Source organism: Chiloscyllium plagiosum, unplaced genomic scaffold (genome assembly GCF_037043375.1).
Source record: "Chiloscyllium plagiosum isolate Xiang-an unplaced genomic scaffold, Cpla_swu_hap1 HiC_scaffold_16, whole genome shotgun sequence".
NCBI lineage: Eukaryota > Metazoa > Chordata > Chondrichthyes > Orectolobiformes > Hemiscylliidae > Chiloscyllium > Chiloscyllium plagiosum.
Window position 1 is genome coordinate 30221350 of NW_028270154.1, and position 13079 is coordinate 30234428.

Consider the following 13079-nt stretch of genomic DNA (forward strand, 5'->3'; position numbering starts at 1 on the left):
CCAGAAATTACATCATTGGAAGGAAGGATTGAAGTATTTCCTCAATTGACCAACTTGCAGACTTGAGTTGAAGAAATAAAACATTGTTGTTCAGCCTTTAAAATTGCGGCTGAATTTCACAATATCTACAATTTCACAATATCCAGGCTTGGGCTACAATTGGCAAGTAATGTTTGTGCCAGTAAATGGCCATCTCCAATAAGAGACAATATAACCAATGACCTTTGATATTCAATAGTGTTACCAGCACTGAATCCCTCACTATCAACATACTTGGGGTTGCCATTGATCAGAAAGTTAACTGAACTTGCCATGTAACACAGTGGCTCCCAGCACAGGAAAGAGGCTAGAAATACTGCAGCAAGTAACTCCTGTCCTGACTCCCCAAAGCCTATCCATTATCTACAAGGTATAAGTCAGAAATGTGATGGAATACTCCCCACTTACCTGGATGGGTACAGCTTCAATAATACTCAGCAAAATTGACACCATTCAGGATAAAGCCTAATGATTGGCACTATATCCACAAGAATTCACACTGTCCACCACCGATGCTCAGTAGCAGTAGTGTGCGCTACCTACAAGATGCACTGCAGAAATTCAAAGATCCTCAGACAGCACCTTCCAAACCCACAACCACTTCCATCTAAAAGGATAAAGGCATGAGCTACATGGGAACGCCACCAACTGCAAGCTTCCCTCCAAGCCACTCATCACCCTGATTTGGAAATATATCACCGTTTGTTCACTGTCACTGGGTCAAAATCCTGGCAATCCCTCCATGGGCATTGTTGGCCAACTTATAGAAAGTGCATTTGTTCAAGAAGACCATTCTTGAACCTTCTCAAGGGCAGCTAGGAACCAGCAATAAATGCTGGCCAGCCAGCAACTCCCACGTCCCAAGAGTGAATAAATAAAAAATAATGTCCAATGAGATTTGGTAGTTAAGGTGTATAGTTCTTCAAAATACCATGAACAGGTCTGAAAAATAATCCAGAAGGCTAATGGATTGCTGGCCTTCTTATTTAAAGGGCTGGAATATGAGGATGCAAATATTATGCTGCACTTATACAAAATCCTAAATAGACCCTACTTTGCGGACTGAGCAGATCTGGACACACACCTTGGGAGGGACATTTTTCCCCTTGAGGGAGTATAACACAGATTTACAAATATGACACATGGATTTCAGGGTTAAGTTGTGACAAGAGATTAGGCAATTAAGCCTTTTCTCTAGAATTTAGAAACTGAAGGGGTGATCTAAACCAGGTTTACAGGATATTATGAGGGAAAGATAGTATAAATAAAGATAAACTATTTCCACTGGTTGAAGATTCTACAACCAGAGCACATAGTCAAAAAAATAGAGCCAGGCCATTCAGGAGAAATATTAGAAACCACTTCTACATGCAACAAGTAGTGGAAGTTTGCAAGTCCATTGCTTAAATAGCAGTCAGCGCTAATTCAGTTGTTCAAGTTAAATCTGAGATGGATCCAAGGTGAGTATATGCAGTTAGGCTACAGATCAGCCACAATTTTATGGAATGGTGGTGCAACCGAAAGGGACTGAATGGCCTACACCTTCTCCTTTGTTCCTGCGTGCCTCTTCACAACTCATCCTCCCACCCAGCTTTGTATTGTCTGCAATCTTAGAGCATGGATGTTTTTGGGCATTCTCAGTTGTCTCTTCTCAACCTTAGCTCCTTGCTGCCTATTCACTGTCTCATTCTGTCCTATGGTGCTGTGGAAAAATGGTTTAGTTTTATGGATTAACTCAAATGTCGGTCAACCCTGATGTTTATTTTGCAATTGCAGTCTTCTATTGTTCAACATGGATTCTCATTATTAAAGTTGGCATTTTTTTTAATTCTTAGAATGATCTGAGAACTTACTCCTAACACCTGTGTCTACTGTTGAACATTTATGTTGCTAAACTTTTTCAAATCAGTGTAGGTTACCCGGGCTGTTTTTTTTTAACATTTTTGATATGTTTGCTTGTATGCCTCAGTAACTAAGTCCCAGCCACCCACAATAGCCTGTTAAGAAGAACAAAGACAATTTACAGCCCAGGAACAGGCCCGTCAGCCTTCCAAGCCTGAGCCGATCCAAATCTATTGTCACCAATTCCTAAGCATCTGTATCCCTCTGCTCCCCACCTACGCATGCATCTGTCCAGACACATCTTAAATGAATCTACCTTGCCTGCCTCTACCACCTCCTGCTGGCAACGCATTCCAGACACCCACCACCCTCTGCGTAAAGTACTTGCCACATGTATCCCCCTTAAACTTTTCACCTCTCGCCTTGAAAGTGTGACCTCTCTTTATTGGATCCTTCACCCTGGGACAAAACTTATCGCTATCCATCCTGTTTATACCCTTCATGATTTTGAAAACCTCAATCAGGTCCCCTCTCAATCTCATTTTTTTCTAATGAAAACAAACCTAACCTACTCAATCTCTCTTCATAGCTAGCACCTTCCACACTAGGCAATATCCTTGTAAACCTTCTCTGCACCCTCTCCAAAGCGTCCACACCCTTTTGGTAATGTGGCGGCCAGAACTGTACACAGTATTCTAAATGCGGCCGAACCAATGTCTTGTACAATTTTAACATGACCTGCCAGCTCTTATACTCAATACCCGGTCCAATGAAGGCAAGCATACCATTTGCCTTCTTGACCACTCTATCCACCTGTGCAGCAACCTTCAGGGTACAATGGATGTGCACTCCCAGATCTCTCTGCTCATCAACTTTTCCCAAAGTTCTTCCGTTCACTGTGATTCACTCTAGAATTAGACTTGCCAAAATACATCACCTCACATTTGTCTGGATTGAACTCCATCTGTCACTTCTCCGCCCAACTCTCCAGTCTATCTATATTCTCCCGTATTCTTTGACAGTGCCTTATGCTTTCTGCTGCTCCACCAATCTTCGTGTCATCTGAAAACTTGCTGATCATACCAACAGTGTCCTCTTCCAGATCATTTATGTATATCACAAACAACAGTGGCCCCAGCACTGATCCCTGTGGAACACCACTGGTCACTTTTCTCCATTTCGAGAAACTCCCTTCAACTACTACTCTTTGTCTCCTGTTGCTCAACCAATTCCTTATTCCCCTCACTGGAACACCCTGCACATCATGTGACTTCACTTTTTCTCTATTAGTTTACCATGGGGAGCCTTATCAAGCGCCTTACTAAAGTCCATGTATATGACATCAACCGCCCTTCCTTCATCTATCAACTTGGTCACATAATCAAAGAACTCTATTAAGTTGGTAAGGCACAATCCCCCCTGACAAAACCATGTTTCTGCAGCATCAAAACCCATAAAGACATTATCTAACTGTGATGCATAAATGTTATGCACTTCACCTCTCAAACTGCTTTGCTTGGGCCATGTCCAGGTTTCCTTAACCACTTCTTTTGTTTTATTATTTTTCCAAATAATATGAATAATGCATCCATATCCTTTTCTTCAAATTTTGGTCAGGCATGTACAAATATAAACATTTCCTTACTGGACAAAGGATTGTGGCTAGGGGTTCCCTAATCAGAATCTCCTTCCATATTTAAGACCTTGTTTTTAAATCTGCAGCCTTACTAAACCAGTTCTTTTGTAATACTCTCTCTTTGTCTGTCTGTGTGTCTATCTCTCTGACCCCACCTCTTGAATTATCTCTCTTCTCCTTTATATAAAGTTCAAGACTTTTTGCTTCCCCTCATGCCTTTTTAGTGTCCTTTTCCAATTCAAACTGCTCCAGCTGTGATTGCATTCTCACTAACTCAAGTGAATCACCACTTAATGTACTTTAATCCCTCTTGTATTTCTAACAATCCCAAATGCTGTGCTAATGTTTCAACTAACTGTGCCCTCCATCCTTTTCAGGAAATCCCACCTTTTGAGAATCAATAGCCCTAGTCTTAGTCACGTCTTATAAATCAGTCAGGGATACCTCCTCTATCTGCAGGATAATTCTCATTGCTTCCAGTGCCATCTTATTTATAGGTTGGGAAATTTGGTATCTTGGCTGAAAATGTGTTGCTGGAAAAGCGCAGCAGGTCAGGCAGCATCCAGGGAACAGGAGAATCGACGTTTCGGGCATAAGCCCTTCTTCAGGAATGGTATCTTTCCTTTTTATCCCTTACTGATAAATCTTCTTCCACATCTAATCTTTCATTGTTTATGTTCAAACATCCTGTGTCAGCATCCTACTTTTGCTGGGAATGTGACAACAAGTATGCACTGGAAATTAAGCCTCTCTATTTTACGAGTCATTACAAATGTACAATATGACCAATTTAATCACTAGGCTGTTTGGTCTGCCTGGCTGTGACCACTGTCTAAGCTAAAACGATCTTGTATCAGGTTTTGTTAACTAATAAATAAATTTTAGGTCTTTTCTTTATTACAGTGAATTTGTCCTTTTACATGTGACAAAAATGGAAGATTAATTACAGATATGTAAACTATATTCCTTTAAAGCTGAATACATGCAACTTTTCACAAATAGAATGGACAAAACAGATATAGACAATTTTGCAAGTGGAAAGTATAGGCAAAAAGGAACATAGTTTATGGATGAAGAGTTCAAACCACTATGGAAAATGAAGTGACTTTCTCCGAGTTTTTATTTGCATTTTTTATAATATCACCATGATCTTCAAGTCAGTTGGACCTAGGCCTTTTGCTTGCTCTGCAAGTTCTTCTTTTCAAAAGATGCTTGTGCTTTTTCTTCCACTGAAGGTAAGAGAGAAAGATCTGGTTCACTCACAGGTTTTTGGAGGTCTGAATGTTCTAGTTGCTCTCATCTGTCAGTTCTGTGACAAAATGGGACTTAAAAACCTTGTCCAAAAGCTGTTGCTGAGCAGTCTTTTTATTTTTTTACCCCAATCCAAAGGCATTTTGTATCAGTTAGTCTCTCAGAAATATTAAATACATTTTCTTGCAACACATGGCATATAATTATTGCAAATGAACCAACATCACATTGATCCACTTTTCCTTCAAGATTTTTTTTAAAGTTTATAATCTCAACTTCAATTTTCCAATTTATTTTTGCATGTAACATAGATGTAATCCTTGCAACAGGGAACTGATTATCCTGAAGGATTGTTTTTTGACTTAGCCATTATTTACCTTGCAAGCTGAAATGGCTCAGACCCCATTTAGGATGTTGCTGATGAGACCTATCTCATTATATTATTCCCAGCAATTTTTATGAATCAGTGAAGGCAGGTTTAAGGTAGACAATATTAGTGTGCCCAGCCAATTTCTCAACTAGGACATCAAGGAAAATGAGCTAATTTCACTGCTCCATTTCAAAGGTGAGATTAGAGTCCCTACAGTGTGGAAACACTGTTTGAGCACAGGATGAAATTCTTGCATGCAGATGTGGATTCAAAGATAGTGCTGATATGAAGATTATTTGTTTACTATGTAATGGGTAGGAGGGTAGATGTAATTCCATCAAAGACACAAACCCAACAAAATGTTTTTGAGACCTGACCCCAGTGAGGATGCCATAACATGAATGGTGTCCTACTTAAGAAATTAGTCAGGAGGTATTCAATTATAGTCTACTGCAAATCTACCTTTTTGTTCATTATATGTGGTGGGATTCCTAAACTTTCTGTAAAATTGACCTCATTTGTAACCTCCTAAATAAGGCTCAAGCCATTTGTTCAGCATGCAAGCTGGTTGGTCAAATAAAGCACATTAAAACCATCCTGCAGGATAATGACTGTTCTTTCAGGTAACTTCTCACTATATATCATGCAAACTTGTGAACGGGCCGAAAGAGATCACTTTTAGTCCTAAAAAACGCCCACTCTCCCTCTGATTACTCTGGAAGGCTAAAGTATTTCAAACATTTGAGCAACTGGTGTAGCTAGCTGTTTTGCGTTGCTGCATTGTAATAACACTAGGGGTGTTGGCCACTAACAGCATGCTGCCACCAAACCAAAACATTGTTTGGTTACCGCACAAATGAGTAATGTTGTACATTGTCAGTTCTAGTCTGATGCCAAGTATGTAGGATATGTCCCAGAAACTGGTGCATCGTTTTTAAACAGTACATTGCTTTGACTGTTCACACTGACAAGGTATCTAAACAACCTGTGCTGACAAAACTCAAAACAGTGTCCAACGTTTTATGCAGTTTCATGATGGGACAACATTTGCACAATCCAAATAGCCGAAGAATTACCCGAACAACCAGTTTAGAATTGTTATTTGGGCTTGTCATGTTAGCCATTTAGATGAACTGAAATCTACACGTATTAATAAACAAGGCCTTATTCTCTGCCGACAGAAAGAACATGCACAGTGTCAACAAAGTAGGCAACAGCCATTTCATGGTTCATTTCTCAGATCAATTCTTTAACCAAACAGTCAATCTGTCTGTTTGAAAATATAAACAAATTTTCCATTTAACTGTTAGTCATTCCTAATTGGTACATTCCCCATAGCAACACTTCTACAAATCAGCATTCTCCTTCCACATAGTGTGAATCCTGTTTTCCCTTCACTTTGACATAACTTGCGAATTGTCCTTAAGAATGCAAGGTGAAAACTTTGAACAAAATGTCTCTCTATTTTTTTTTTGAGCAACTATCCAATATTAGTTTGGTGATTTAAGTTCTTTGTGACAGAAAAATGCTGAATGAAGGCCCTTGAGGTGATTCGCAAGACTGCTTCCATATTGTTTCAGGTGTTTATACACAGTATACAGGGAGTGTCATAATGTTTAGAATAGCCATGATGAGCATGCATGCATGTAGAAAGTCAATCCAGATCTTAACTTGGAAACTATTTATTGGAAGTCTAAACAGAAGCTGTTAAACACTTTCTTAACTTTTTATCATTTTATGAACTTTTCTGATTTAATCTAAAATAATTTCAATCATCTTGCATGGTAATGGGATCAACATTCATGAAAACAAGCATTCAAGTCTTTGTCCTAATTTCTTTGCACAAGAAAAACCCAGGTTATATGTATTTTGTTTTGAAAATTGACCAAGACATCTTATGTAATTCCTAATTGCACAAGAAAAACCCAGGTTATATGTATTTTGTTTTGAAAATTGACCAAGACATCTTATGTAATTCCTAAGAGTATCATAAAAATATTGCTGGCAGAGAGCTTAATTTTAAAAAAGAGAAAAGGCGAGAGGGAGCAATCAGTTCCTGGATCCATGACAAACCTTTTCAAATTTCCAATAAAGTATCCAATTTTCAGATCTGAATATTGCAGCTATATCTTGTTCTTGTTGTGTGCCCAAATGTGAAACAATGCATTTTATTTCTGAGATTAAATATAGCCTGACTCTCCCTGGCTCAGTGGTTCAGCCTGCATCTCTATAATAACAAGCATCAGCTGCATTTAGAAGGAACAAGCAGCTGCTTTCTGACATTGGAGAGGAATCACTGAGTAATGGCACTGACTTCTTAAAAAAAAAATCTGATCTCATCTGTTATGTGTTTTAAAGCATAAAATTGGAAGTGGGTGGAGGAATTTAAACAAATATGTTTAAACTTCCTGAATAAGCCTATGCTTTATGACCACATGGTAACATTTCTGGTTTGTAAAATGGTGATTCTCTTTCCATAAGAGAAAGGTAAAGTATATAAAGTGAGCTTGTGCCTCTGTGTAAGGAATAAGATTACTAGCTCTTTATTAGCAAGTGCTAATTAAATTTCTCAATAATAATAATTCCCACTTCTCTATCTTGATTGCTTTATTTGCCCCCTTTTCCCCACAACTCATTTTCCCTACTTCCTTTGTCTGAAGGTAGGGACTCCTATTGATTGAATTCCATTTGAGTCTGCAACCTTGCATTGCATGCTGTGACTGTTCATAAATATTGCCAACATGACGTTAAGTGTTAGCAAGTTATTCATCAAAGGAGTGAGAGAGGGACCATGACTGTGACCTATTGGCTTCTTGCCCAATATCTACATTTGCACTTTCCAGTGCACCTGGTATTAGATTTGGTCAGGAACAGCACCCCCACCTCCATTCTCCTTGCCTGTCTCTCACCAGTCTCCCTATATGACGAGCGTTCAAATTTGTTGGACTCCTCCTGTTGATTTTTGGCTGGGATATGGGAATTTACCGATATGTCAGACTGAATAATATATTTGGTGGCCCATGCCCACTGAACCATCAAGAGTTAAATTCATTCTACTGTGTAGTATTGAAGCTGAATGTGATGCAGATGTGGAAGCAAATGATTTGTTTCGGAATTTCCACATCTGGGAGGTTGCTAGTTTTCAGTTAGGGTAACATAATGAAAACCAAAGATTGGTAACAGTAACAGTGCATTTAAAGATGGAAATATTGCACATCTCTTGAATACGTTCCACTATTCACTTGTTATTAGATTTGACACTGAGTCTGCAGTTGTTTGACCTATTTCATTTCTGAGATATTTTACATTTGTCAATATTAAGCATTTGCTTGCTCCCTAATTATGCCCCAGCTAAGGTGTTTTTCATAGGATTTAGCTACATTTTGCTACATCATCGAAGTTATTACTTGTTAATGTGGACCATCACACTGTCGTCAGGTCAGGTAGAATCTTGTCTTCATCCTTCCTGTGTCGGCATGAAATGTCTTTTGGCAGTTGTTGTGTTTTCAATTAGAAGTATGAAAAATGGTTAATTTTCATTCACCATAGCCTTCTCTGATGTATACAAGTTAAATGCAATGAAGGTGAAGATGTTGTCAGCTATCTTGGAGCTGCAGTGAGGCTTGGAAGAATGAAGACAGAAAATGTTTGAAAGTCAAAGAAAATGTTCATTTGATACTTTGAACATCCCAAATCATTGTTGTGAAACTTTAAGTGGAAGAGTTCAAATATGAAGTGCCAAGGAAAATGGCACAAATTTGGGAGGGAAAAACACACCCAAGGATAGAATTTAAAGCTGCTAGCTGCAGAATTGAACTGTGGTTTGGGAATCTCTTTTGCACTGAAGCAGGCTTTACTCTACTTCAACTATATTGCTAGCAAATCCTCATCCAGGTTTCATGACTAAGTGTAGACCTGATGACTAACTACATCTGCCACTCCATGGAGGAGTGCTACTTAGGGGGCCCCAGCTGAGATCTATTGCATTCATTAGCTTTTCAAGACTGGAAACAGCTAAAATGCAAGGAATGTCCACCGTTGGCACTTCATCTACCACAGCAGGAAAACAAGCTGACTAGCTCTGTTTCCTGATGAAGGTCTTATGCCCGAAACATCGACTCTCCTGCTCCGCGGATGCTGCCTGACCTGCTGTGCTTTACCAGCACCACACACTCAACTCTGATCTCCAGCATCTGCAGTCCTCACTTACTCCTACCTCCTGTCTCTTCTTGCTCAAAGGTAGTATTGCATTGAAGTATTGGAGGCAAAAAAGATAGACTTCCCGATTGCACAAGGGGATTTATTGATGCTTTTATAAATGTCAGTCTTGTAATACAAATATAAATGTTTTAATGAATCAAATGCTATTTTAAGTTTCCTTGTCCAGCCATCTCCATTGTTGCTACTAGGATTCCAAATGAATACTAGAACATCAGGATGATAATCTGACTAGAGTGGAAGATGAGTAAAGGGCTTGAATGTGATGGAAGGATTTTTGGGTGGCTGGAATAGGAAGGCATAGCATCCAAGTGCTGTATGGCTTTACACATGGAGGTAACAGAATTGTTTGTGAGTCAGTTGTAGGCTTTTCTAGAAGCTGGGTGCATGGTTGCAAGCATACTGGTCACATCAGGCTGCTTTCCTTATAAGAGGATGCAAAGTGATCAGCAGCTTGTTCCTGCTGTAGCCCAATTCCTCTTTGCAGCACCACATAGTTCCAGATACAGCAGACTGTTATCTTTTTGGGCAAAGCATAAAATAGAGGAATGTCTAGAAAATTGAAGTGAAATGAAAGTGTTGGAATTACTCAGCATGTTCTCTTAAATTCTCTTTCTAAATTTAACATTTCAGGTCACTGAGTTTTAAATGGAGAGAAAAGGATAGCCTGAGTAAATTCCAGTCAGTGAGACTTAGCTTGGTGATAAGAAAGTTCTTGGAAAAGTATAGAAGAACAGGATAAATCTTCACTGAGGTAGACACAGATTAGTCTAAGATAACATTAATTTGTTAAGGGAGGATTATCATTGATATTTCTTTGGGGAGATAATAAGGATTTAGTCTGATTTTAGTATATACAGATTTCAACCAGAAAATGTCCCATATGGCATCCAGGCAATGTCGGTGTGTTCAATATATATCAGTTGCATGACACTATGATCTTTTGCTATGAATTCTGTGTCTTATGATCCTCCCTACTAGTTACCTGATGAAGGAACAGCGCTCTGAAAGCTAGTACTTCCAAATAAACGTGTTGGACTGTAACCTGGTACTGTGATTTTTAACTCGAGGCAAAAATAGTAAGTTCAATGCAAAATGGCCTAGAGGCAGGTGCAAAGCTAAATGGTCCAGGTGTGTTTTTGTGATTGGAAGGCTGGTTCCACTGTGGTTTTCAGGGCTTGATAGTAGGTCCTTACTTTTTGTGAATAGTGTGTCTGGACTTGAACCTTAAAGATAAAATTGAGAAGTTTACACATCATACATCACACTAAAGGAAAGATATATTTTCAGTAGAGAGGAGATTTGTGACCAAGACTGGAGGATTTTAGTTATGAATAAAGATAGGATGCCTAGGATTGTTTTATTTGGAACAGAGGAGACCTGACTGAATCATTTATAATTTATAAAATAAAGTAGCTAGGAAGACCTTATTCTCCACGATTGAGGGACTCCTATCCAGGAGGTATAAATATAAGATGATTGGAGGTGTAAGAAGGATTCAAAAGAATTTTGTTTTTCCCCATTAAATTGGTGGGATCTGCAATGCTCTTCCCTGAAAGATTGGTAGAGGCAGAAACCTTCACATTGAAAATGTACTTGGATGTGCATGCGAAATGCCATTATCTACAAGGCTCCAGTCAAAGTGCTAGTGGCACAAGGCTGGATGGCTACTTGTCAACTAGTCATGGATGTGATGGTCAAATGGCCTTTTTCCATGCTGTAACTTTGTTATTTATTTCATTGCTTCGTCAGGATGCCAGGTCCTTCTGGACAAATTTGTTCCATGTTGAAGGGCAACCCTGATCCACCTGAACACCTGAATCATGCCTTCAACAAACTGATGGCTTACTTAATCACCTTTTGTGGTCATGTGGTTCCTGTAAGTTTCATGCATTAGGGATAGGGATCCTGTCTTTTGTCATCAGATGGAAGTCTTCATCTTCAAAGAGCCGCCATTAATTCTGGAGGTGCAAAGACTTCTAGGGGGTGTGACCATTTAAGAATGAAGGATTGATAGCAATGTTTGATGATATCTTAGATTAAACTCCATGAAGCTCTTTCAGTGGTCACGTACAAGCTGAGTATTTAGGAAAATCCTTTGATTGAAAAACACTTTCAGGCGATGTGAATGCATCTTGATTATCATGTGTGACCTCTGTCTACCTAAGGGTGCACAGCTTCTGTGGCAAATGGTACCCTGTGCATCTAACTGGCCTCATCAATATGAACTCACTAAGTGGCAAACATAGCATTTTTCTGCAGGCCAGCAGCAGATCATGCAATTCTTCAGTTATGGCCTGCAGAAAACTGGAAGGAAGAGGGTTTGAAGAAACTTGGGTAGTTGTGATTACCTTTAGGTCATTGGCAGTCCACCTGGATCTCTTAGACAGCAGCTATGTTCCAGGAGGCTATGGCCTTCCACGAATTAATGCCTGAGCCCCTGACACACTTAATTGTTAGTGCTGCTGCACATAGTGTTGTTGGTGTTACTGCTTCTCTTGTTCCTCATCGTAGATTCAAGGTAGAAGTGCCTCAGCTACACTGAGCAGGTTGTAGGGAAATAGAGATCAAAGCTGAGTTTTGCAGAGCAAAATGGAAATTAAGTATAAAATGGGAAAATTATAGTCACAGATCAGATCTTACGGAACAATGTTTTCAACTAGGTAAAAATCAGTTAAGTGCTTTTACTCCTTAAAAGACATCCAAGCTGATCTGTTTTAATGAGCAATAAATTCCCACTCTGCTCCCACCTTGTTCCTGAAAAATTCACATAGGTCAGAAAACCCATGTGCTAGTTGTTAATGGGTTAAAGGCTGCATTTGTTGACTGGTAAGCATTTACATTTAGTATCTTATGGCTCCAATGGGATTTAACCGGTTAATGACTGGTTGGTTTGAAAGGACAAACGGTAGTATGCAAGGAGAGAGGCCAGTAATTATATTAACTAGAGTGATGGCTTGAAGGATTGATAATAGGGTGTCCAAAATTGAGTTTGTGCAGGAGATGGGCTATAGTTCCAGTTCCCCTCTCTGTCTACTCAACTGGCAAATGCAAAAGGCAAATTTGGATCATCAACAATCGCGCTATTTTCTTTGCCTTGAGTCAGATATGAAGTTTTTCACAAGATCTAAAAGTAGAGAGTGAAAAGATTTCGTTATTTTCCACATGACTGTCACTCTTCAGGCTGAGTCCTAATATTCCACATATTTAAAAGATATGGTAATGCCTGCTCTAACTGCGTCATTGAACACATGCTTGACCTTTTTAAACCACATCATTTACATTTTTTAACATTTCCAGAATGCGCTATTATTAATGGAAGTGGAAGTAATTTCTAAATATTTTCCAACTAATTTCTGGGTCATTGCAGTCCCATCCATTCTGTTAAAGAGAGACAGCTGCAGATATAACATGTGACATGTGCTTTTACTCTCAAAGCATTGATTTGATGTTTATTACTGTCATAGTTGTCAGTACAGTACGGCTGAAAGGTTTTTTTTCCTCTTGAAGGCATTAAGAGGAAAGCGATACTTTGCCCTAGTGATCCTCACTAGGAACAGGGGATTAAAAGCTAGTCAGCACATGTAACAACCAGATAAAAGCTTGAATACTTTGGCCTGAAAAATGCTAAGGAAGAATTGAATGACTTGTTCATGCAAAGTGCAACGATACATTGAGAACCTAATATTCCTTAAGAATGCAATTACATGCTTTATGAAGTCC

General features: G+C 39.1%; 1 protein-coding gene across 1 annotated transcript in view; it reads left to right on the top strand.

The window, feature by feature from the left end:
• LOC122556562 (PDZ and LIM domain protein 4-like) overlaps window positions 1-13079 on the top strand; it is a 126932-nt gene that overhangs the window by 101497 nt on the left and 12356 nt on the right. The gene's annotated exons all lie outside the window — the stretch shown is intronic.